Below are 25,494 nucleotides of genomic sequence, written 5' to 3' on the forward strand. Positions count from 1 at the left end.
GAAGAGGATGGCCATCGCAGTTTGGACTAACTGAAGACAGCCCCTGCGTGGGCCGGCTCTACACACAGCATCCGCACAGATGGGTCTGGGGCTTGGCTCTGGTTTACCCCCTGCTCCTTGCCAGCAGATCAAACCTGTGATCCTAAAGGTCGGTGCTCCTGGCTGTCCCCCCAGGGCTGCTGCCCAGCCAGGCTCTCCCCTGGACACAGCAGGAGTGAAGGAAAACTGCGAGGGATGACTGAGACCCTTGTGTGCTTTTTACTCTGCAAGGGCTTTTCATAGGGGAGCTAAAAACAAATTTAGTACTTAATGCTCTGAAGAGTAAACACTTAAATACCCTATCATCTGCCCAAGTGCTTTGTTTATTATTCAGAGAAGCCAAACTGAAGCAGTTTTCCATGGAGATGTAGTACCTCCTTCAGATTAGCCAGCTTAATTAGATCCTGGTTGCAGTGCACGCTGCTCTGTGCTGATGAGGGAAAGTCAAACAGCCACTTCCAGAGGCCAAACCTTGGCTCCAGCTCCACCAGGCACAGGGCAGGATTTTGGGAAGAGAGTGGCAAAGCTGGACATCTCAAGTTCTGGTTCAAGGCTGATCAGCACAGGTGACAGGGACAAACCCAACACTGGTGCTGGAAGTGGAGAGGAGCCACCATTCTCTCCCAGTCACACCAGTCTGTCCCAGCTTCCGCCCCCAAATCCCAGCAGGGACAAACCTGACCTCTAGTAAGGACTGATAATCTTACACAATCTGATCTTAAAAGAAAGTTGGATGAAAATGCCAGTTTAGGTACAAAATACTGGCAAAGGCCACTCCTGGATAGTGGCTGCCACGAGTGGTACTCCCTGAAGCATAAAATCTCCAGTCTCCCATTTACAAGCTATTAAAGCTGTTACATCCCATAATGGAGTTCCTCAGGTGAAGAAGACAAACAAGGGAAAATGCTGAAACACCACCGCAAGGCCTGACACAATAACAGACACGGCACAAGAAGGATGTGACACGGGCAGACAAACAGGAGCAAAATTTATGTCACCGGAGATTACAAGGGCATCGTATATCAGCCGTGGAGACGGGCTCTGAGCGGGGCTGGCCTAACCTTCCGGGGAAAAACCTCGGAGCAACAACCCCAGACGAGAGAAAAAGCAGAGCTGGGGCTCTCTGGCAGCATCCTGTGCTTGGAGAGAGCTGGGGGGTTTGGTGGGAAGGAGAGGGAGAGGGCAAAAATGACACAGTGGCCACGTGGCCGATGTGAGAACTGAAGGTGTTGCTCAGTCACTAATGATAGGAGGCTGGAAAATGTTTGTGTGCAGAGATGAGACACCTGGGCCATGGTGTGAGGGGTTTTTCCTGGGCCCAATGGCAGCACTTTGGGCATCAATGGCTAATCCTGTTGTTTGAGCTGGTGGGGCTGCTCTGATCCCCTCCTGAGCCCTGCCCATCACACCCCACCACCCCCCAAAGCAGCTCTTTGGCCTCTGGGATAAAGCCATGGGGAAGGGGAAGCCAAAAGCTGAGCAGAGCCCAAAACCCAAAATCCCACAGCGTGGAGGGGAATTCCGTCCTTCCTGGGGCCAGAGATCAGGAGCAACCTTCTATCATGGGGAAGCCCCATTGTGAATGGATTTAATAACATCACTGAACCAGTCTGCAGGGGAAGGTTTTACCCACAGCTTATGGGATTTGGCCATTCCTGGATCAACTTTCTCATGTTCATCCAAAAACCTGTAAATAGCCATGAAAACTCAGGAACAGGAGAAGGGTGTTGCCCTTCGGTTGGATTTGGTGTAATGTGAGTACTTTGGACTTTGTTTAGCACTCAGATGGATTATTGGCTTCTCGTCCTCCAGCACAGAACTTTCTTTTCTTGCTTTGAGTGACTGTTTGCAAACATGTGATGTCTGCCCTGTCAGCACGCAGTCCTCACTCAGCACCTTGCAACCGCTCCTGGAAGTGTCAGGAATTATTAGGAGAGGCTGGATATGGCCACTGCTGTTTCACAGAGCATCTCAGGTTGGAAGGGATCCATAAAAATCATCCAGTCCAACTCCAGGACTGATCCATATGACCAAGAGCATCATCTGGATGCTCATTGAACTCTGACAGGCTTGGTGCTGTGACCACTTCCCTGTTCCAGTGACACATCATATGCTGGGAAAGGGAGAAATCCTAAACAATTTTTCCCATGGTGACAAAATCAACCTATGGTCACGCCGTGACCTGAATGTTGGGAATATCTGTGTCATTTCCAGCTGGTTTTGGTGTTGGAAATGCCACTGCCAGCCTGCCCCAGGTGCCAGGGTGCAAAGCAGAGATGCCTCCTGCTGCGCTGTGCCTGCCAGGCAGGATGAATCCAAGGTGGAAGAGGATTTAAGAATCCACCTAAGGGTGATGCTGCAGAAAGAGAGGGTCCTGCAGGACCTGGCTGCTCAGCTGTGAGTCTCCTGCAACTCCCAGCCCTCATTATTTCACTCCAAGTCAGTGCAGCAGCAGTCAGACTTTGGAGTAAAAACTGTCCTACTTTCCAATCGCTGAATGCAGCCCGTGCCTCGGATTCCCGTTGCCGTGATCACGCTGCCAGTGGCATGGGCCTCTCAGATCTGGATGTTCCCTTCCATCCTTGGGTTACGTGAGCTGAAATTGGCGTTGATCTGGTGCAGTAAATCGCCCTGCTGCCTCAGCTGGCAGCGACGTGGGGGCAAGATGACTTCAGAGCCGGATGAACTCATCACAGGAGCATTCCAGCCGCTCGCTCGGCGCTCCCCTTCACGGAGCATGTCTGTCACAGGCTCTGCAGGGATCACACACCCTCGACCTCCGCCTCGCAAATAAAAAACGCCTTTTCTTCTCCAGCCTCACAAAGCAGCGGCTCTGCCTGGAGCCCGGAGGCAGCGGCAGAGCCCCCTTCCCTTCCCTTCCCTTCCCTTCCCTTCCCTTCCCTTCCCTTCCTCCTTCCCCCTCGCACACGGAGATATTGCATTCATTCATCTCGGGGGCCGCGCCGAGCTCGCAGCCTGACAATGCATTATGGTGATGTAGGTCTTCATTTCGTGCTGTCAGCGACTACAACAACTGTATCCATTAGCCACGAGGCCAAACAGGGCCGTTCCCCAGCTCTTCCACCTCTGGGGATGTCCCCTGCCCGTGTCCCACCCGTGAGGCTCCGGGAAGAGGGCAATGCCCGGTGCTCCGGGTGTGGGATGGGGAAAGGGCGAGCTGGGAGATCGATGGCCCCGAGGGCTGCGAACACAATGAGATAATTCCACCCAGCAGAGCCTCATCAATCCCCTGGCTCCGGCGCGGCGTCCCCACGGCCACGGATTGCCGGGGCCATAGCCCAGGTGTGTGGCTGTCAGGGAGATAAAAGAGGCTTAATTAAGACCCAATAAGCTAAGTGATTTGTTATCTCGGCACAATATATTACTCCAGCCTATCGATCCCAGGGAAGCACACGTGTCCGAGAGCTACCGACCAGGCTGGATCCCTCCCTGGTGGATATCCGCCGTGGAATTCCCACTGGAGCACCCCTTCCTGCTGCTGGCTGCTGGCAGAGGCCAGAAACCAGCCCCTAAGATATCCCCACTGCTGGGCATACCCACAAAAATATCAGGACTTGCTTCCCGCAAGGGAAAAACACAGTGAAATCTGGGAAAAGGCAGTTTCCATAAACCTGCATGAGCTCAGCTGGGGAATGGGAAGCCCAGAGGCCTGTCCCTGTCCCAAGCAGGGCTGGACATTCCCGAGCAGGAGCCAGGTCCTGGACACACATGCCATGACCTTGGTGCTCCAGCCCAGCCAGCACCACGGATCCCCAGAGCTGCTGAAACATTCCCTTCCCAGCTAAGATCAAACCATTTATTTTTCAAAATTTGAAGGAGGGGTGAAGGGGAGAGGGAGGGGAACCCGATTCCTTTAACATTCGAAATGTTAAACTGTTCAAGAAGTTCTTTGATCTTTTGAGGTTTTGCTGCAAAGGGAACACCCTTTCCCCATTGGTTTACTGAGTCACGCTTATTACTTCAATGCAGAAATATCCTTTATGTCAAGTGTATAAATATCCAGCTCGAAGCTTCAGAAGCCTTTTCCTTTTTTCTTTTTTTTTTTTTCTGTCTGCCTTTTTTTTAAAGTTTTTTTTTTTCCGGAGGAGCGTGTTTCACGCTCTCCCGGAGCCGCCTGCGTTCTCCCTCGCAATCACAGTGGCTTCCCAGCAGGAAAATCGGGTGCTCTGCATGGGTGCCTTGCAGGGAGCACCCAGGGCCACCCCTTTCTGCATCCTCCCCACATTTCTTGTGGGGAATTCCACAAAAAGCAGGAGGGGGGAAGAGAGTAGAACACCCAGCCTGGAACTGCAGCTGCGTTAGGATCCCAGGACGCCCCCATTGCCAGGAGGCGCATCTCCAAAAAGAGCACGGGCTGGGGAGCGGCTGCGCGCCTGGCCGGCTCTCCCACGTTTTCCGCCGCATCTCTGGCATCTCCGGGCTGAGGCCGGAGTTCAAAGTGCCCGCAGGTGCGGAGGAAAGGCCCCGGGCTGGCCCCGGCTGGCAGAGAGCGGCTGGCACACGGTGCCGGCGGCACCCACGCGCCCGCCCGGACCTCCCGCAGCAGCGGCTGCAGCCGGGCCCGGCTGCTCCTTCCCGCCTGCCCCGCGACTTGGCCCCGAGCTACGTCTGCGATTGGGCTTGTTTGAACAGTATTGATGGCAGGCAAGCCGCAGCTTGAGCAGCGGGAGCCCCGGGAGCGTTCGCTTCCATGGGGAGGGAGGCGGAGATCCCCCTGCGCCCCGTCTCGGCTGCGGGATGAGGAGTCCGGGACCCCTCGGCTTTGTTTCAGTTCCGAGCAGGATGTCACCTCCAGGACAGGCCATCCGGGTGCCATGGGTGTGCCAGGTGATGCAAAGCATGTTTTAAACTATGGCACAGCTCACCAGCTCTGGATTTTCTTCTTCTTCAAGGAAAGACCCCGCAGTGTTCAGCAAGCCAGGAGCCTCGCCCAGACCTGGGCACGCTTAGCCAGGCAAAGGGAGGCATTCCCGACAGCCTCCCCAAAATGGGGCAGCTTCCCCACTCCTGCCAGCCTTGGCTGAGAGGGCTCGAAGCTTTTAGGACCCACATCCCCGTTCAATTCTTGCTGCGAGCTGAGATGGATGCTCAGAACTACGTCAGGTCATCACCTCTGATGGCCACCAAGCAGACTCCTGAGCAGCTCTCTGTCCTGTGTCCCCAAATCAGGAACTGCATCAGGAATGACAGCCTGGCGAGCTGGGGCAACAACCAGAGACCTCATCTGACAGAGGGATCGGGGCTTGTGCTGTGTCAGAGCTTGCTCAGGGATCTGTGCCTGCCCTGTGTCCCCCCTTCCTCCGCAGCACAGCACAGCAGGGATGCACCAACATCACCCCTCATGTCCCTCAGGGTCTCAGAAGTGACACATCCGGGAATGCTGCCCTGGTACCCACTGTGCTGGGTGGACCCTGATCCATCCCTGGCCATCCCAGGAGCTGGGTGTGGGAGCCCCTCTGGCCCCAGCTGTGCCCAGGCTGATGGAGCTCCTGGCTAACACCAATCGCTGTTCTCCCTCTTCATCCCAGCATGGAAGGGGGTCTGTGCTTTCCTTCTTCTTCCCTTTTTCTCCCTTGTTGGAGGTCACACCCCCCTGTTACATAACCAGCAGCCAGCTCTGGGCAGAGCAAGAAAACCCGACACTCACATAACCTGCCAGGCTCTCTCCAGCAGGGATTATTAAGTCATTAGAGTCTGTTAGCAAATTTTCCCGAATACTTTTTGCCTCTTCCCAGGGGCACCTTGATGGTTAATGACCCCAAACTACAGGCTGGGCTTAAATTCACCCACTCCAGTCAAACAACCTCCAGTGATCCTCAGGGTGTGGGAGAGATGTGGAGGGAGGGGTCAGGAGAAAATTCCCTGAAAAGGATGCTCCTGTTGAGTGGCAGAGGGAGGGAAGGGTTGGCAGAGGGGAAGGGGAGAGGTGCCCACCCCAGGGAGGGGTGAGGGGGTGATCCCCATCCTCCCTCAGTAACACACACCCGCTTTTCTCCTCGGCTGAGCTGGCAGCCCAGGGCGATATTTCTAACAGGCAACTGTATTGCCTAACTGGAGACAGAATAAAAAGTAATCATAAAAAAACCAGTCAGGCAGGCCAGTTGAGTCGAGAGGAGATCGGTTTCACCCACCTGCAGCTGACTTGTCCTCACGTTCTCAGGCTGAGCAGTGTGCACATCAACACCTGAGGATCTGAGGCTGGTGACAGGGGACACCCCCGGGCCCCAAACCCCCACCCAGGAGCAGCATCAATTCGAAATCCACCCTTTTATCAAGGTGCCCCTCACATTTTTGTTCTTGTTGAGAAGCAAAGTCTGGAGGAAGGGCTACAGCTGCCACCCAAGGCGTAGCTAAAGGGGAAACCCCACACAGACTCCTCTTATTTTAGACCCATGCCTTTTAAAAAGAAAATTATACACTTAAAAGGATTTCTGATCCATCTGGCATTTAGAGAAGCTGTCATAATTTTTATGGATATCAGAAAGACTAGCAATAATAATGAACTGATGGCTACCAAAGTGTGCCTCCAGGTAACTCTGAATAATTTCCACTCGGATAAGCAGTACAGCTCTCTGATCCCCATGACCCCACAGCCTTGAAAGCCCTTTAAAAGACCAGAGGAGGCCGTGATTTCCATCCCAAGCCCTTTTGGGTTAATATCTGTGAGGAAGTCACCTGGGTATATCCAACATGAGGTTCAGCACTGGCATGGGGCTGCAGAAAATGCCCTGATTTCCCAGGCAAGTGGTGTCAGCAGACACTGGAGCTCCCCAGGCATCCATCCCACAGCTCCCAGGACAGGGGATGGAGCCTTGCAATGGATCCCCCTGGCAGGGACCAGAGATTCCTCAGTGTCACCAACCCCTTCCCCACTGGGCAGAGACCAGGGAACCAGCGAGTCAAAAATTCACCTTCCTTCCAAAGTTGCTCGTGGAAGGAGATTTGTCACAGGAGCCTGTTTGCTCCAGAAATAAATCTCCCTTTAAGGCAGGTAAATCTCAGGCAGAATCTGTAAGATACCCTAATGTGGCATTAAGCTGAAGTTAAGGTTATATTCCTCCAGGGATGCCAGATGGGATTTGCTTTCCTTGAAGACAGGACACATATTTTAACTTTAATGGGTTGATGGAGCCCCTTTTATCTTGTAAATATGAATGAAGAAGGGGGAGCTGTTAAATAAATGGAGGGGTTTTACCTGAACCTTTTTCCCTGTCACTGGCTTGGACTGTGCTAAAGACCTTTGTTTTCTCAGCGGGAAACTCACTCAATCATTCAGAAAGGGAACTAAATGCCTTTGGAGAACATAACCTTTATTTTCCAGATAAATGGTTCACTCAGAGCAATTTGCATGTGGGAAGCTGGTATATGGCACAGGGAAAAAAAATTATATTTAAAACCCAATAGCGATGTAGGTCATGATACAAACATCTACTGCTGGGATGACTTCTCTGGGGTTGGAGAGTTAGGGAGCTCAAGGCAATGTAAAAGGATGGGGAGGGTTTGTGCAGCAGCTGTGCTCGGGGCTGAGTGGGCAGATGGAGGAGTGAACTAATCCACAGTGGTCCAGATAAAAGGGGTTGGGCCCTGGGAAGATGCAGGCAACCAGATGAGGAACTCTGCAAACGGGTCCCACCACCCAAGGCCCGCTCCGCAGCCTTGTCCCCAAGGCTGGCTCTGCAAACCCATCCCAGCCCCTCTCTCTTTCCAGAGCTGATACCACCAGAGGTGTCCCAGTCTCCGGCAGCTGTCACACCAACCCCAGTGACGCTTGGCTGAAGAGGGGACCCTGCCCAAGCACAATTCCCACAGCAAAGCCAACCGAGGGAGCTGCTGCTGCCACACCAACAGGGAGGGACAAACCAGCATTCGAACCATTGAGTTCTGATGGCTCACCTTGCTCCAGCAGCGGGTTTCCCTAAAGTTCTCCAAATCAGTGCACCCCAAAACTTCTCATGCCCCTGTCTAAGCTGCTGAGAACGGACCCACTGATCCAAATCACCTGATCCAGCCCAGAAACAGCCCCCAGACTTCCAGCCCTTAGGCTGGGAACCACAGCCATGCTCTCTAAAGTGACAAAGGACCCTACAAGGCATCGACCCCGCTCCAGGTTGTGCCCTGCGATGGCGTGGAGGAGGCAGAGCCTGGGAAAGGCGCCGGGAGCAGCTGCAGCGGAGCCTGGTGCCAAGCCCAGCTGCTCGTTAATTAGGGTAACATGTTGTCTCTTGTACACACCTCCAAAGACGCTGCATTAGCTTGATAAGTATTTAACACTTGGCACAGGGGGAAATTTCCACTTAGCATCCAGCAGCGCTGAGCGGCAGGGAGGGAAAGGTGGCACAGGCAGGGCAGGAGGCGGCACAGCCCTGGGCATCCAGCCTTGCCCTCTGGGACAACACCAGGCAGCAGCAGGGGGGTTTATGGGCTCTGCCATCACACTGGGAGCTTCCCAGGACAAAGCCCCAGCTCTGCTCTGGGTTTAATCCACCCTTCTCCTGGGGGTTGTGGCTGCTCGTGCCTCTCTTTGAGAGGCTTTTGGAGCGAGCTGGCCGTGACGGGCCCGCTGTGCCGCGCTCATTGTGCCGGGGTGCAGGTACCGTGCAAACACACTGCCAGGGCCAATGTGCTGCTGCCTGCGAGACATCTTCATCCCCACGGCTGCCTTCCTGCATGGGGCTGCGGGAAAAAAGGGCCACACTCAGCTCCTGGGACAGTGGGATATCCCCAGAGCTGAGGGAAACCGAGCTGGGATCTATCGAGCCTGCAGGAAAATGGTCATTGCTGCAAAACTCACCTTTTGCAAGCACAATTCCCTCCAGAGTGTGCAGAGATCAGGGTGATCAGACTCTCTCCAGCTTTGGGGACTCATCCCAGCCACACATAAATTGGGGGAGCTGGTCCCAGCCCATCGGGCACTCCCCAAGCCTTACACAGGGCCAGGCAGCAGCCCAGCCTCTTTCCACCACCAGGTTTTATTAGTATTTTCCATATGTTTCAATGCAGATAAATCTTTTGTCTGAATCGAAATCAGTAATTATGAGTCAGTGTTAGCACACAGCGAGTGAGTCAGGCACAGAGGCATTTTTGCCTCGTACCCTCAAGGTCTAAGACACTTCACTCTCCTGAGCCTCCCGTGTGTGGTCTTTGTTCAGGGCTTTCACAAACTTCATGGGCAATCCATCAGCGAGTTCAGCAGCAACCCCCAGCCAAAGCTGCCACCTTCTCCTCAAATCCTCGGGGTGGGAAAGCACCTTCAGCACCTGGGAAATGCACAGGTGGTCCCTGCTCACTCCATGCCCTGTTTGCTCGTCTTCAGCTCTGGCAGGACGTGGGTTGTTAGAGGGGAAGTTTTATTGATGGGTGTGGCTGGTTGGAGATGTGTCTCCCCACTCCCTTTGATCCCCCCAACTCATCTCCTTACCCCATCTCCTCTCCTTACACCCCCGTGGAGTTCAGCCCCATCCTTCCCCCCACTGTGGCACTTCATCCTCCCACATACCAGGCTCGGGCGACAGAAAAATGATCAAACCCTGAGAGGAATCGTGGGCTGGAGGTTGGTTTGGTCACCCAGGTGCAAGGAAGGAGCTCCAACCCCACAGCCACCCTGGAGAGCCCATCCCAACGTGGATCCGACTGCTGAGCCACATCTTAAAGACGTGTGGGCAGAGCAGTAATGGCCTAAATCCTGCATCTCTGCAAGGGCCACGTTGTTAATGTCACCAGGGTGAGACTCTTACCACAGTTCTTCTGCTCCCTGGAAAATGTGAGTGGAGCTTCTTTAGGGGCTTTGTCCTAAAAAGACAGGAGGCTCATGGCTCCAAAGGTTATTAGCAGGGAGAACACAGTCCAAGATATCCACACATCCAGCATGATCATCTAAACTCCATTTAATTCAGAAGTGCCACAAAATAGTAGCAACACCCTGACAAGTGCCGCGAGCCAGCACAGCACACACACGGGAGGGAAAACATCCGAACATCCCCACGCTCCTTGTTTGAGCCACAGCAGAGATAAAAATCCCACTGGTGTGACCCAGGAAGGAGCTGTCAGCCCCCAGCTCTGAGCAGAGGAGATTAGCCCAGCGAGCCTGTGTTTGCTTTCTTTGCCTTAAAGCACGCAAAACCCAACAAAACAGACTTTGTTTACTGCCCGTCCTAAACCGCTTAGGCAGGGGGAGATGAGCTGAAAGCTTAGACACGCTGCAGAGCTCCAGCCAGATGTGGTTTCCAATGGCCGAGTTAGGCACCTCTGAAACCTGAGGTTTATTAATGAAGGTGCCTGCTGAACCATAACGAGCTGTTGTAATTACCTCGGCCGCAGCATCCCCGCGGCCGGACAGCACCGCCACGAGTGCCCGGCCGAGTGACCACAGCATCCTGGGGAGGTGAGGAAATAGGTGAAGGTCATTCCCCACGCTGACAGGCTCTGGTGGATGGCTGAGGAGAGATAACAAACCATCGGGGTCACCCCCGATAAGGGATGAAAAAGCTCCAGAGGCGAGGAATAATTACGTGTGAAGGGCAATGTTTTCCTCCCAATGACAAGCTCCTCATCAGAGCCCTCCAGAGCCCAGGATGCTGCACTGAGGGACCAGCCACGGCTGGGCAGCACTGGGTTGTGTCTCTGCGGGGTGAGAGCTGGGCGGGAGAATCCTTCCCTGCAGCCCAGATGGTCCCTTCCCAGTTCAAACCAGTGCAAGGAGCAGAAAGGAGGGGCGTTCTCCTTATGGCAATTCCATAGGTTGATCCCAGCCCCACTGGTCACCTGTGGATGAGCTCTGGGATGCTCAGGAGGCGATGCTGGGCTGTGCTCAGGTGGGAGCAGCTTGTGCAGTCAGCCCAGAGCCCCCAGCAGAGGAAATGGAAAAGCCACCGTGGCTCAGGACCAGAGAAGCGTCTACACCAAACCACCAGGTTGATGGAGACCAGAAAGACAAATCACAGTATCCAGGAGGTGACAAAGCAGGGGGACCAGGTGACCCTCCCCAGTGGGGGCACAGACCTGTCCCCCTCCTCTGTTCCCCAAAGCACAGCCCTGCTGACGGAAGTCAGCACCTCGCCGAGGAAACACTCGCTGGAAGCTTTTCACACCTGGTTTAGCCTTTTGAAGTTTCACACCAGTGAAGAGCTGTGACCTCAGGAGGGGAGGGTATCAGCTATATTTCCCAAATATCAGCAAATTGTGTGAGAGAAAGAGATATGCTAAGGGGGCAGGCTGCTCAAACCATTACCATCCTTCTTAGTACCACTTAGCTGAACCGTTAAAAAGATCCAGGGCTCCCAAAGACAATTAAGCTCAAGGGAAGCCATAAATCTCAATAAACATCAAGCCAAGTTTTCTTCACTGCTTGAAACAACAGATATAATTTCATTGGTTACTGAGCTCATGCTCCCAAAGGGATTTCAGATAAAAAGCCACTTATTCAAAACACCAAACCCAGGCTTCTCCTGTCTCTCAGGCTACCGAGGGGTCAGATTTCCCAGCATGGGAACAAGTGCCCCGCGGTCTGCAGAGGTGGAGCCTGGCTGCAGCAAACCTTTGCAGATTTATGATGTCTGTGGCACGGCGCTGTGACCTGCCACCAAGGTCAGGCACCTGCCTGGGGAGGTGGCCCATCCCAATGGGAGGCAGCCATGGGGCAGGAGGGGACCTGGATGCTGGACACAGCCCTCCATCCTCTGCTGAGCTTGGCAGGACACAGAGCTGGTGGAGTTGGACTCCTGCTCTAGGAGCCCAGGGACCAAGGCCACGCATGGCCAAGGTTGGGGGGAGCGTTTTCTGTATCTCCAAGCTGGCTGGCACCCCTGCCTCGTTATCTCTGGAGTACTTGAGGAGCCCAAATGGGCAGCACAGAGCACATCAGCTCTGCTGGCTGCCCCAGGAGCCTCCTGGCACTTTGCCCTTGCGCCGCTTATCCAGCTCACAACCAGCCTCTCTCATCCATGTGCTTTCCACTGGGGAGATCAGAGTGAAAGCCATGCCAAGGCAGCACATGCCAGCCTCAAGTCCTCACTCCAGGGTTTTTTCCTGGCAGGTTCTGTGCTCAGCGGGGCTGGGGCCATGGTTTTGACAGCTCTCTGCAAGGTCGTTCCATTCGCCAAGCACTGCTTCCCTGCACTTTGATTTAAGTTCTGGCATGCTTCTTGTATTGATTTCTCTCAGATGTATTTTATGGGGAATAAGCACTCAAACCAGGAGGCCAAGACCTCCTGCATTGTGCTCGGCATAGTAATGGATGAGCTCCTTCTCACACTCCCTCCCTCTCCTTGTCCCCAGTTCTCTCGCCTTTTATTTAATCCACTCGCAAATGCACCGGGGTGAAGAATGGCAAATGCACAAACATGTGAGGTGTCCCTGCTTTGGATGCTTCCCTGGGTGAGCCAAGCAGGGATGGCTTTGGGATGAGAGCAGAAAGACTTCTTCCAGTTTTTATCAGGAGTTTCAGCTGCAGAAGCATTTCCGGGGTTGAGACTGTCTGCAGGGTCTCTGTGACCACTGGGCAGCGGTCGAAAGCCTCAGGAAGAATAAAGAATTCAGCCTTGTCATTATTTAGTACCTAAAAGCTGCAGGTGGTAGAACCAACTCAAACCTCAACTTTTCTCCCCAGGAGAAACCATCTCTACAACCAGAAATGCCTCGAGCAAGCATGTCCTCATATCTGCTCTGTTGTCTGTGCAGTTTATCCAGGGCCAGACGTATCCAAACTTCCCAGGGAAGGCTTTTCTGCCAGCTGAAAATCTCCTGACCTCAGCAGAGGTGGAGACACATGGGGTCCTGAGGGACAGCCTGAGCAATCCAGGTTTCCAGCCCAGTGGTTTATCAGCATCCAAGATGTGCGCTCTGGGTTTGCTGCATCCAGCACTGCTGGAGGTGACCTTGGCAGTGCTGGTGTCCTGGTTAAACCCCAGCCTTCGGAGAGACCTAAAAATCACCACCAGAAACAGCAGAACATTTCAAGGGACAAACCCTCAGCAGACTCAAGGGATGGGTTTTCCCCGTTTTAGTACACCAACTGTCTGCCATCCCTGTGGCCAGCATCAGGTTTCCCAAAATCCTGAATCCAGGCTGCTGAAATGACGACACTGCTGTAAAAATGAGGACTCCAAAACTCCCATTCAATATATTTTCCTCTGATAACACAAACCCAAGGAGTCAGGATTTGGAAGGCAGCCCTCATTCTGTCCACGGGAGGAATAAAAACATGGTTATTGTTTTTCTCAGTGAACTGCAAAGCCTGTTTTTAAGTGAAACCTGAGCTTCCCATCTCATCACGTGCTTCCAGGAGCTCGAGCTTTCGGAAGACCAAATACTTCGAAACTCTGGATAAGACCATTAGAGTTGCTTAATTTCCTTTATGCCCATCTGTTTCAGTTCAGCTCAGTTGCTTCTGTCCCAGACAAGACATTTGGCTCTTCTAAATAAATCTTATAGTCCATTTGGATTAAAGACTTTCTGATGCAGCCTCTGAATATAATCCCTCTGATTTGCATCTCAAAGAAATCGAGTTAAAACCGAGTAAGAACCATACACGGAGTGCTTGGAATTGCTGGAGTATGCGAAGCCCTCACGAGGTCCCATATGGATAATGGTGCTTTTGTTTGGAATTTATCATGAACTCCGGCGTTGCCCTGGCTGTGGTCGCACCAGGCACGCTCCAGGGCTTTCGAGGCAGACAGAGTGAAAACATAATTGCCTGGTTTTGCTGTTGTCCAGGGCTCGAAGTCTTACACCCCAGAAACCGAGAACGCTGCGGGGAAAGTGCGAGACGCACTCAGAGAGTCTGGGGCGACAGACGGGGACGGCGGAGGATGAATGAATGAATGAATGAACGAACGAACGGCAAATCACACCCGAGCTCCAGCAGCTCCGGTGTTATCCCGCTCATAAGCTCCTAAAAGGTGCTTTTCACATCGAGGGAGAGCTGAGAGCCTTTGCCCCGTGCTGGGGCACGTTGCTCACCGCAGAGGCAGCGCTCGCAGGGGTCCGTGCGCTGCTGTCCCGCTGTCCCCAGGCTGCTCAGCTGGCACTGGCAGCGTTATCTCATTTTTGAGCAGCAGAGCTGGGTCACGGGACGCCGGGGTGCTATTCCTGGCGGTGACGCAGCCGCCTTCCTGCCCAGGCAAATGCTTTTCCCCTTTCCATGTCCCAGGGTACCTGTCTGTGACACATGCCTTGCGAAACGGCTCCAGCGCGCTCCGAGATTGCCCAGATAAGAGGCTCCGTTCGAGGCTTGCTGCTGGTGTAATTTTGGCAGCAGCCCAAGCGCTCGCTCACTGCTGTCCCATTGATCCCTCTCAGGAGAGTTTTAAGGCTCGAGGTGTTTGTGCCGCTGAGGCGTGGGAACAGCTGCTTCCCTCTTTCTAACCTTCAGAGCGGTAAAATCCTGGGGAAAAAAATAAAAAAAGGAAAACTTGCATAACCCTAAAAAAATTCAAGCAAAGCCCTGCTCCACCACCAGTGCTGCCCACTGCAAAGCCGTGCTCTAAATGGATTCAAGAGAGGGATTCAAGACCCTGACACAGCCTCCTTCAGGGACATAATTATAAGAGGAATGGACGTGGTTGCATTGACAAACTCCAAACCTCCTCCCAAAGATCCCAAGATTATCAACTCCTCTGTACAGTGGGGAACTGAGTCACAGAGCAGGGAGGTGGTTTGGGTATCAGCCCTCCAGGGTTACTGCAGAGGATCAGATCCACAGTGGGACACAGGCAGGAATCCCTTTGCCAGGGCAAAGCAGACGCCCACACTGCTAATAATGATAATAATTAATTACAAGGACACAGCAGAACTGCCCCAGCCTGAACCCTTACCCAGAAAAACCTCATTTTCTCTGGATGAGAAAAGCCTCAGTTGTTTACCACAGGGGAGAGAGCCAAGCTGAACCCAGCACAGACCATCACCACCTCCCCTCTGCCACGACTCCAGAGCCATCACAGGGCCATTAAAAGCCAAATTCATTTCCACAGCTGAAACCAACTGCCCGTAATACAGAATCTGCTGCAGCTGTGGTTCAGCGTGGCACCTGAGAGCTGGGAGGTTAATGACACAGGGCTGTCAGCAGCCTTAATTATATTCCCATTTTTCCAGCCCCTGATTAGCTTTAGAGCTCATCTGGTGTCAGAAATTTGGTGCCTAAGCTTTGACAAAAGTGTTTCATTATTACTTAATAAACGGGCAGAGAGGGAGGGCACGTCTTTAAGCTCTGGCTTGTAAAAGCTTCCTCTTTATTTCAGCTTTTTTTTTTATTTAACCCCCCAAAAGCTCCCTTACCTCAGCCATTTGGGCTGACCCTATTCTCAGTGCCTAGCCAAGAGCCCCCCACATTGCTGGGACCCCCAAACCTGTCTCAAATTCCCCAATAAATGTGCCTGCTGCTGGGAGCCTGCTGCTCTCTGGCTGCTGATGGCCAATTAATAAGAATCATTTATTACTGTTCTATCACCCCTAAAATGAGCCAGGTGTTTGGAGGGAAAAATAATAAAATAAGAGGAGATTTAAAAACAATAATAATAAAAGCACAAGCTTTGAATCAAAAGATCCAAAGGGCTTAAAATCTAAAGCAGAGCTTAGGTTCTTCTTGAGATTCAATTTCCTCCAGCTCTCAGGGAAGTTAATTAGCTTGAATATTAATAGAAGTGGTGAGAAGGAGCCTGGTATCTTTTAGCTCCTTCTCTAAAAACACAGTGAGCTCCATCACAAACCTCTCTGGGACCAACAGCCCCCTGTCCTTGCTCAGACACTCCCAAAGGCAGCTTGGTACACAATTCCCCGTGATTTCCACCCAAATTTTTGCACCCCTCAATGTTTCTTTTCTTTTGCAGGAAATTTCTGGAGTGGAATTTTGGGCAGGTAATCACAAATATTGGACTTGTGCTGGGGACTGAAGTCCCTGGTGCTGTCTGGGTGGCTGGAGGAAGTTTTTAAAGCCAAGGGTGGCTCTTCAGCATCACGAGCTGGATGTTCCCTCCCACCTGGCCTGACAGTCAATGCCCTAAATCCCTCCTGTGTTTGGGAACATCGATAAGAACATTTTCCCTGCTTCTGTGAGGATGAGAGGGGCCTGCCCAGAGGAGCAGCCACGTGGGGCGGCGTTTATGGTGCAGGTTGTTGCTGGTCTCTCTCTGGGCTTGGCCACGTTCATGGCAGTTGCTTGAGATGAAGGACGCTCTCAATGACTTTATCCTTGACCTCTGATCAGTCAGAAACCACGGAAGTTTCCAGCACCTCCAACCACTTAATGTTTAACTTCTGCTGTAGCTTCTGGAGACTGATACAATTTTGGCTTTGCAAAGGCAACTGGGGCTGGAAGGAGCCAACTGCAAATCATTAGCAGGACTGTTCTCACCCTGGTTCTTGGCTTTTTAATTGCCACGCAGAGCAACAGGAGCCATTCACTGCAAAAAGCTGCAACCACGTGAAATTCGCCTCCTTGGAGGTTTGGTTCCAGCAGAGCAGCAAGTGATAGAGGCCAGGTTGATACCAACAGAGTCACTTCCAGTGTCTCCAGTGGTGACAGCACTGGAGTTTGGCTCAGAAGCTTTCCAGAGGCTGGAGATGGGCAAGGAGCACCAACAGCATGTAGTGAATGGCCTCAGCTCAGCACAAAGCAGGTGTGGGATATTTTTGGCACAGTCCCACCACTGTGTCTGATGCTCTGGGTGCTTCTGCCAGGTTTGGGTCCTGTCTCTTGAGTAGTTAAAACAGGCCCCATCAGAAAGGGGACCCAGAGGAGGGTTGTGACTTCTGCATGTCCAGCTTGTAAATTATTCCCGTGTCCAGGAATACCTGAAACTATTGGAAAGAATCCTTCTCCTTCTCTTTCCCCTCCACTTGAAAAAATATCATTTGTTTTTGGGGGAAAATCAGCTGGAACAGGAATGGTTTTCCATCAGTGAGGAAAGCTGAGTTTGGTGTCTCGTGATGGCTGAGGTGGCCAAGCCCATGGACATTCCCTCTGAACGGAGAAGGAGTTTTGTCCAGCTGCCTCCCAGCACGGCCCCAGTAGCACCAGTAACACCAGCCCTGCAGCCTGTCCCTGTGCCATTTCCAGGGCTGGTAACGAAGGGCAAACACCAAACACTCCTTGCACAGAACCCACCCAGGCTAATAACAGTATTAATTACAGCACACAGCCCCTTCTTCCCACTGTAAATCTCTATTAGCAATAAACTGGAAGGGTCATAAAAGGGAGTTTACAATGAACCCACCAGGCAATATGTGCCTGAATCCTTGGCTTTGTTGCAGCTGGCAATAAAGCCGTCTTTTATTAGAGCACATACCCTGCCCTGGAGATAACGTACAGGGCCCAGGACTCCTCGAAGAAATGATGCAAAGCTGTTTTGTTGCACTTTGATTTGCTGCAGAGCCATGTGGAGGTGGGAAAAGCCGAGGGATCCGGGTAACAGGCTCTGCTTCCCTCACTCCCGGCCTGACACTGAATCAGAGAGCGGGAACAGGGTAATTCTACATCGTAAATGTTCCCCCTGCCCTGCGGGGGGGGGGGGGAAGACTCGAGGAAACAGGGGAAAAAAATAGAGGAAAACATTAAAAAAAAAGAGTTGGAGGTAAATGAAGAAATACGAGGAAATCTCTCGTGTGAGAAGAGTAGCAAACGGTTGTGGTGGTGTCATGGGCAGGGGTTAATGTTTAAGCTTCTGTTTTTGTTTATAAAAGTTGGGAGCAGATAGTGCTGAATATCTTAGAAATAGGCACAGATCCATCCAGGGGCACAAGGGCCAGGCATGGAAGAGATTTGTTGGCTTCAAAGTCCTAGGCAGGCTGGTTCCAAAAGAGGAAAAAAATTCAAAAAGAAGAAAAAAAAAACCAAATAAGCAAAGGTTGATATTTGCAACTTGTGGGACATGAGAGAAGCAGCCAGAGCAGCACACAGGTCCCAAAAAAGATGTCCCTCTGTCTGCTTGCCTCCCCAGCACCCACAGAACTGGACTTTGATGCTCCTTGTGGGTCCCTTCCAACTCAGGCTATTCTGTGATTTGGGGAAGGTTTGCTTTGCTGAAGGACAAACACCACTACTGACAGGATCACTGCCCCTCTGCCCCACTCCTGTCCCAGCATGGGGTGCCTTCCAGCCCTAAAAAGGGGACCTGGATCCTCTGGGCTTGCAAGACCCTTTAGGAGGCACCAACACTCATTCATTTAAGCTCAGTCAAAGGCTGCTGTAGACACCAGTGTGAAATCACCAGTTTTATTTCGTCTGCTGCTTAGGTAGGATTGTTCTGAAGTGCAGTTCAGCCCTGTTCTCTTGTATATCTTGCAGTCTTAAAAGTAACAATTCTGTCACCTCTGGAGCCATTTCTCTGTTGTTTGTAGCCTTGCTGGAGTCTCAGTGTTTAGCTGGAGGGCTTCATCTCCTCCAGACAGCCACCTGTCAATTATCCATCCCCTCCATAAATAAAATAAACGGCTGGTGGCTTTTGTTGTACTCATAAAAAGTCGTTCTGCCTCTGTGTTTGCACTAAAGCTGGTGGCACTGTGCGAGGAGAAGGCAAACAGATTTTTCCAGGGAGTTTAATACCTAGCTCTGGCACTGTGGTTTGGACTTTCTTTCAAGCTGAAATCCAACCAGAGCCCTTCACACTGCTGCCTTTATGCTGCTCTGAGGTGTGTTTCCATTCTTGTGAACACTCACAGTTTGGGGCTGCTCTTGGACAAGTTATTGGCCAGAGAAGCTGTGGCTGCCCCATCCCTGGGAGTGTCCAAGGCCAGGTTGGACTGGGCTTGGAGCACCCTGGGATAGTGGAAGGTGTTCCTGCTCATGGCAGGGGGTGGAATGGGATGAGCTTTAAAGTCTCTTCCAACCCAAACCATTCTGGGATTTTCTGTCTGCTGCCCTGGACAATGGTGAGACCCCATCGTGGTTGTCAAATGAAAAGGACAAGTGCTCTCCTCAGTGTGGCCTTTTTAAAATTCTCCTCTCCTTTTTCCACCCACTCCAGACCTGTCATCCTCAGGGAAAACTCCCATCCCACTTCTCCTGCACTCTTCCCTTCCCATGTCAGAGCTTTTCCCGGCTGGGTTTGCAGGCCAGACACACTCTCAGAGTCAAGAGGAGAAAAATAACATGCTGGAAGCGCTGGAGCCCTGGGCCTGGCTTTTTAAAGATGAATATTCCGCAGAGAAATTACTCATTGTTTTTTGTGGCTCTTTTACAGAGACAGAGAAAGAAAAGAAACTGATGTAATAGGAGATATTAGCCAAGACATCTGACTAAGGCACCTCACTCCCCATCCACGACATCCAGCCCACTTGGAACTTCTGCTGCCAGCCCCAGCCTGGAGCACAGATAGGGCTGGACCCCAGCATGAAGGGGTCTGCAAGAGACACCCCGAAATCAGCCTCTGAACCCACCCCACAGCGGAGCCAGAGGAAGCTGGAGAGCACCACCAGCCTGCAGCCAGGCTTGGAAGGGACCTTGGCTCTCTGCTGGGCCCTTTGCCACCAGCCTGTCCTTCCCCGTGCTACCGAGAGTGCCCAGTAGCCAGCAAGGCCACAGCTCCTGAGTCATCCCCACGCAGCTCTCCCCTGCTCCAGCTCCCATCCTTCCCCATGACGCACATGTGGGAGGGGACATTTTATATATATATATATATGTATCTTCTCTGCAGCCAGTGGCCCTGTTCCTGAGCACAGAGGAATTATTACCCGCTGCTTTCATGGTATAATAAAGAGCATGTGTTGTAGCCTGCATAAATATAGCTTCTCAGCTGATGAACGAGGAGATTTTTCCCCTTCTCTGCCCCGGACTGTGCAGATGAGTGCTCGCATTTATCCAGCACAGGAGTGGGAAGGGATGGCTGGGTGAGAAGCGGGAACGAGGCACACGTGTGCACACACCAGGACACATGGCCCTGTGCATACTGAGCCAGAAAAACGCCGGAGCTCTCTAAATCTACCCAGCAATCCCACGCTAATCTGCTCAGTGGCAGTCCCAAATATAACTCGAGGACAATAAATAAACTAACAGGAGTTAAATAAGTTCAACTTCTTAACCTTTGCACGGATCAATCCCCGTGTTATTTCATTTTTCCCTTGTTTCTCTCCATCCCCCATGTTTTGTTCCCTGCTTCTCCCTCCCTGTTGGCTCCAGGGACAGTGGGGCACAGCAGCTGGGTGAGCAGGTAACTGGAAGCAGAGGAGGAAGCCCAGATCTGTGAAAAAAATAAATGGCCAACCACTTCCTTTCTGAAACCTGGGGTTGTCACTTCCTGCCCTGCATCCCAGATCTCAGGAGGTCCCATCTCCAGGAGGACTGACACCTTCAGGGTGCAGGAGTTTAAAAATCCTGGGTTAAAAACTCTGCCTGTGGCTCCTGCTTGTAAAATTCCACTCTGCCAGTTGGGAGTGAGATGGGCCATGGATTTGGGATCTGTAAAATCCCTCGTCCAGCATGTGCTGGAAGAGAGTTTACTATGTCTTGCTGCCCCTCACCATGACTCATGTGCTGCTGTGACGCACTCATGGGGAAAGTATGATGCTGGTACCCAGCAGATGCCACGCTGGGAGGGGACAGTCCTAGCTGCACTGCTCAGCACATCCTCCTGCTTTATTACCCATCCTAGTAGGAATAAGTCTTTCCTCCCAGCTGGACCCGCTGTTCTCTCAAGAATGATGCCTTGCTGCCATCTGCACAGGCCACAGTTTTTTAGGTCTTTCTCGAGGTGGTCAGTACAGCCACCATCCTGCTTTGCCAAAATCCCAGGAGGATTTTTTTACTCTGAGCTGGGAAAAAGAAGCTGTTCTCCAGACTCCCGCCCTCGGAGGATGAGTCGGAGGAAATTAGCAATGATGCACAACTGAAAAAATCAAATTGTTCGAGCGAGTTCAAAGCTGAGCCAGTCTGGAGACATCTGCACACCACATGCCAGGAGCAGTGGAACACCAATAAAGCCTTGCAGGATGGCACTGAGGGAAGAAAGCTCGAGCACTGCTCAACCCAACTGGGGAAGCTCCCAGTGCTTCTGTTCTGAGGTGCCTGAAGGGACGCAGTGAAAAGGAGAGAGAGTTGAAGGAAGTGAGGGAAGTGAGTGAAAAATAACAATTTGGGGGGAAAATGTTGAGCTACCCAAGTTCATAGAATCACAGAATGGTTCAGGTGGGAAGGGACCTCAAAGATCTCATTCCATCCCCCTGCCACGGGCAGGGACACCTTCCACTAGCCCAGATTGCTCCAAGCCCTGTCCAGCTTGACCCTGGACACCGCCAGGGATCCAGGGGCAGCCCCAGCTTCTCTGGGCACCCTGTGCCAGGGCCTCACCAGAGTTACCTTCATTTTGGATGTGGTTATTGCTCCAGTTTCCAGAATGTGGTGACCGCTGAAGTCTATTTTCTGATTGAAACCCAAAATCATTAGGCCAAATCTAATGAAAACCTTTCTAAAATTGGAAGGCAGCCATGAATTAAAATGGCAGAGAAAAATGGAGGCGAAAGGCCAATTTTATTGCTGGAGAAAGGGTTGGGTTTAAAACAAAAACAAAAGAACCTTGCAAGGTGAAAAATGTCCATCCCCTTTCCCAGAGATCAATAACTCCACAGGATCAGTCGCTCAGGCTGGCTGATCTGTGGCTGTTTGCAAAAGGCTTTCACTCTGCCCGTGGAGCTCAGAGTAAAAAACTTTACAGTATTCAAAGAAAAGCGAGTAAACAACCCAAAATCAAAGGTCCAGGAGCTTCTCATCCAAATGGCCTCAAGATCGTGCACGGTGCAGGAGGAGGTGCCAACCCAAGTGGGAAAATCCCACCAGACCTGAGCAAAACAGGAGCTTTGCCATCAACTCCAACAGAGGCAGGAATTATTCACTGTGTTTTTCTGAACTTCTGTGTCATCCTCAACTCCATCCCACTGCGTTTTGTGGTTGAGGAAATGCCAGGCCTGGAGCAGGGCAGTTGTAGGAAAACTTTAGGTCCACATTTAGTAAGCACAAATATCCCCTTGTGAAAATACTGGCACATGTCAGTGTGATGGGTGGATTCCTCCACCTTCAAGACATTCTCCAAGCTGGGATGACAGGAATGCTGTGGATGGGTTACCTTGCTGGGAATTCCCACAAAAACAGGTGCCACACTCCATCCCCAGTGTTCACAAACTGGGGGAAGCCCCATCTCCCCTCCCAGCCCCAGTAGTTCCATGGTCCCACAGCAGACATTGCCTTCTCCAAGGAAAAATTAGGGTCAGGCATAGTTTGAACGCCATGACCAGCCCCATGGTGCTTATAAATGAAAAGGGCTCCTGCTCTTCAGGCACAGAAATTCAAATAGATCAAAATCAGCGTCTGAAATATCCATCAGTTGTGGAGACAGGAGACAGAGGGAAGGAGCAGGGTTAGGGCTGGCCCACAGCAGCGGAACAGAGACGTGAGAACGGAGCCTGGTGCCTGCCTTTCCTCTGAGAGAGGAGTTTCACACAGAGCTGAAACCAGATTGTCAGAGCAGGGACTTTGCAGAAGCACTTCAGCGTGGGGGGACTCCCATGGGGATGCTCGAGACCAGACTTTCCTGAAGTGCTCACCTGATGTGCTGTGCTTTTTGGAAAGTCTGACACACAGAGCAGATAGCTCTAGACACTGCTGTCTCATATAGGTATGGCTGACTCAGATAAATATAAAAATATATGTGTGAGTGGCTTAACACACTTCCCTTTCTTCCTCTTCTCTCCCCCCAAGTTTTGCATGTCTGAAGCTGTTTCAGATAAAAGATTCTCAAAAATGAAAATGCATTCGGGATGTCTGGGAACTGACAAAGTCAGACTGCGAGAAAACCAGACAGGGTTAAGAGCCCAAAAATCCCTGTCTCCTGCCAGGAATCTCAACCCACTGCTGACTGCAGGTTGTGAGGCTCCGTGTGCTCGGCAGCAGCCAGGGCTCTTTCCAAAGTGTATTCCATCAGCAGTAATGGGTCTTTCCTCATAAGCTCTGTTTTCATAGTAAATCTTCAGTCTTACATTGCATTACAGAGTTCAGCTGCCGCTAATCCTTAAAAACAATTCATTTCCAACTGCAAAGTGCAATAAAGAAAGGATAATCACTATTAATATTAGTTATTGTTATTGATTTCAGCTTTAAAGAATTGATTTTCAGTCCTGGCTGCATTTATGAGTCTCTTTGCTGAAGATGCATATACAGGGCCCACCACTATTTTTAGATCCTTGCCCCAGCTCCTGCTGAAGATCTGGGAGGAAGAGGACAGAGAAGGCAAGGGAGAGACCTCGTGGGGAAGATCCTGGTGGGTGAGGGAGGGCATCTCTGTATGGCTTCACATGCACACGTGGAGGAAAATATGGAGATTAAAAGGAAAATCATCAGTGCTTTTTTCCAGCGAGTCCCTGCAGTACCAGCGAGTCCTTCCAGTCCTTTGTGAGCCATAAATTCAGCTTTACCCCCTGCCAGTGAGTCTTGCTTTGACTGGAGCTCTCCTGCCTGACGCCTCTCCCCACTCCACCTACAGTTTTCTTGCTAAATATAACATTAAAATAGAAATAAAATGGTTTTAGTGGAGGTGACCCTATCCTGTGCAGGGCTCAACCCTCTGGGGGAGCTCAGCATCCTCCTCTGTGCAAATCTGAGCAAAGGCCTCCAAACAGGCAATGATCCCAGGAGGGGATGGGATTTCTGGGAGGATAATCTGGACAGAAGCTCAGGGAAGGGATGAGGATGGGCAGGTGAGAAATATTTTGCCACTTGTGGTCGAAGCAGATGCCCAAGAAGGGATGCTGAGAAGAGAGAGTGAAGTTTCACTTCATTGTTTTTAAGGCAAAAAGGGGGTTGGGTTTTCTGAATCAACGTCTTGCTTCAAAAAGTCACTAAAGTTCTGTCTCAAGGGCATAAAAATATTGAGAACCTCAAAAGCAGAAGGAAGGGGGTTGGTTTTTTAGGCCACCAAAATGTTTCAGTGGGCTTGGAGTGAAAAAGTTTCCAACATATTGCTTGGGAAGAAATTTTGGAAATTTTTTTGCGATTCCAGTCACCCTGCAGCAAACGCTTCTTTTTCCCCAGTTGTTTGGAAATGGCAGTATACATAAAAAATTCCATATATAGCTCTATATTCCCTGAGCTTTAAAAGCTCTCCCTCTAGATAGTTTGAATATAATCTGGTGAGGATGTGGGAATGAAACTGGGATAAAAACCCTTAGCCAAGCCTGCAAAATAATTAAATGAGCGTTTAACCAAGATCATTATTTTCCACAGTTTTATTTATATGCAAGATTGGATACAATGGTCTGGAATATTGTTCCACACTACTACTGTGCTATAAATTATTCGAGCAAAGCACAGCAAGGCATCATAATGCAATATATTTTTATAGTGCCATAAAGTAATTACGCACCAGACAACAAAATCCTACAGAAGTGACATATTTTATGCTTAAATTATAATTACATTAAAAGCGTCTCTTCCATTTGATGTTTATGGAGCGCACACAACGGCTGTCGGGAGGCCTGGGAACAAAGGGGATCTCTCACAGAAAGCTGGGCTGGGCCAGGGAGATGCAGCTGGGGAATATTCCTTGGATTTTGGCGTTTTCCAAGTATTTCTGAGAATTTTGGCTGTGTCTCAGCAGCCAAGCTCAGAGTAACACAAGTGTTCCTTGGGTTAGGCCTACGGATACAGGCCCACCTAGGAAAATCAATGCAATCTAATGGTGCTCCAAGAATTGAGCTGGGTTTTTTTTCCTTTGTTTCACCTCCCCTGGACATGAGGGAAGAGTGAATTACCCAAATTAACATTTGTACCACCACAGATCTCAGCTACAAGGAAATGCAACAACCTCCCTCAAAAGCGGCCTCAAACCATCTTCTTCCAACACCATCTTTCTACAAGTCTTGTGATGCTCTGGGGATAAATTCAGTCCAGAAGTGGGAATAACACCCTAAAAATTGCACTTAGAGCAAAGGGTAGGAAGAGCCTGGAAAAATAAAGAGTTCTTTGGTGGGAAGAGCGTGGAGCAGTGGATTTTTTTGCCTCAGAGAGGTTGTGGCCTGCAGGAAACCACTCCAAATGGGGCCTAGATTTTTCCTAGTGGATGGCACCTGGTTTGGGTTAAAACCAACCAAAAATATTGGGTCAGGGATGCAGAGAGGGGTTGTTAATCCTGGGAAGCTGCAGGAACCATGAGGCAGAGATGGTCCCATGGTCGTCCTCAAGCCAGGAGCTGATTTTGGGAGCAGCCCAGAGGGTGGGAAAGGGTCAGCTCTGCTGTGGGGACGTGTGGGAGCAAATCTGCCCCTCAGGAGGGCTCAGCATGTGCAAAGCAGTTGTTTGTGGCAGGGGAATAATGGCTCGAGCCTGCAAGGAAATGGCTTCTGCGGTTGCAGCCCAGCTTTTCCTGGAAAGTGCCTGGCTCCCACCTCGCAGCTCTCGGCTCTTCCTGCGTGACTCACGCCATGCAGGCTCACGAAGGTGGGCGTTTGACACCCTTCAGA

This window comes from Corvus cornix, chromosome 17 (genome assembly GCF_000738735.6).
Source record: "Corvus cornix cornix isolate S_Up_H32 chromosome 17, ASM73873v5, whole genome shotgun sequence".
Taxonomy (NCBI): domain Eukaryota; kingdom Metazoa; phylum Chordata; class Aves; order Passeriformes; family Corvidae; genus Corvus; species Corvus cornix.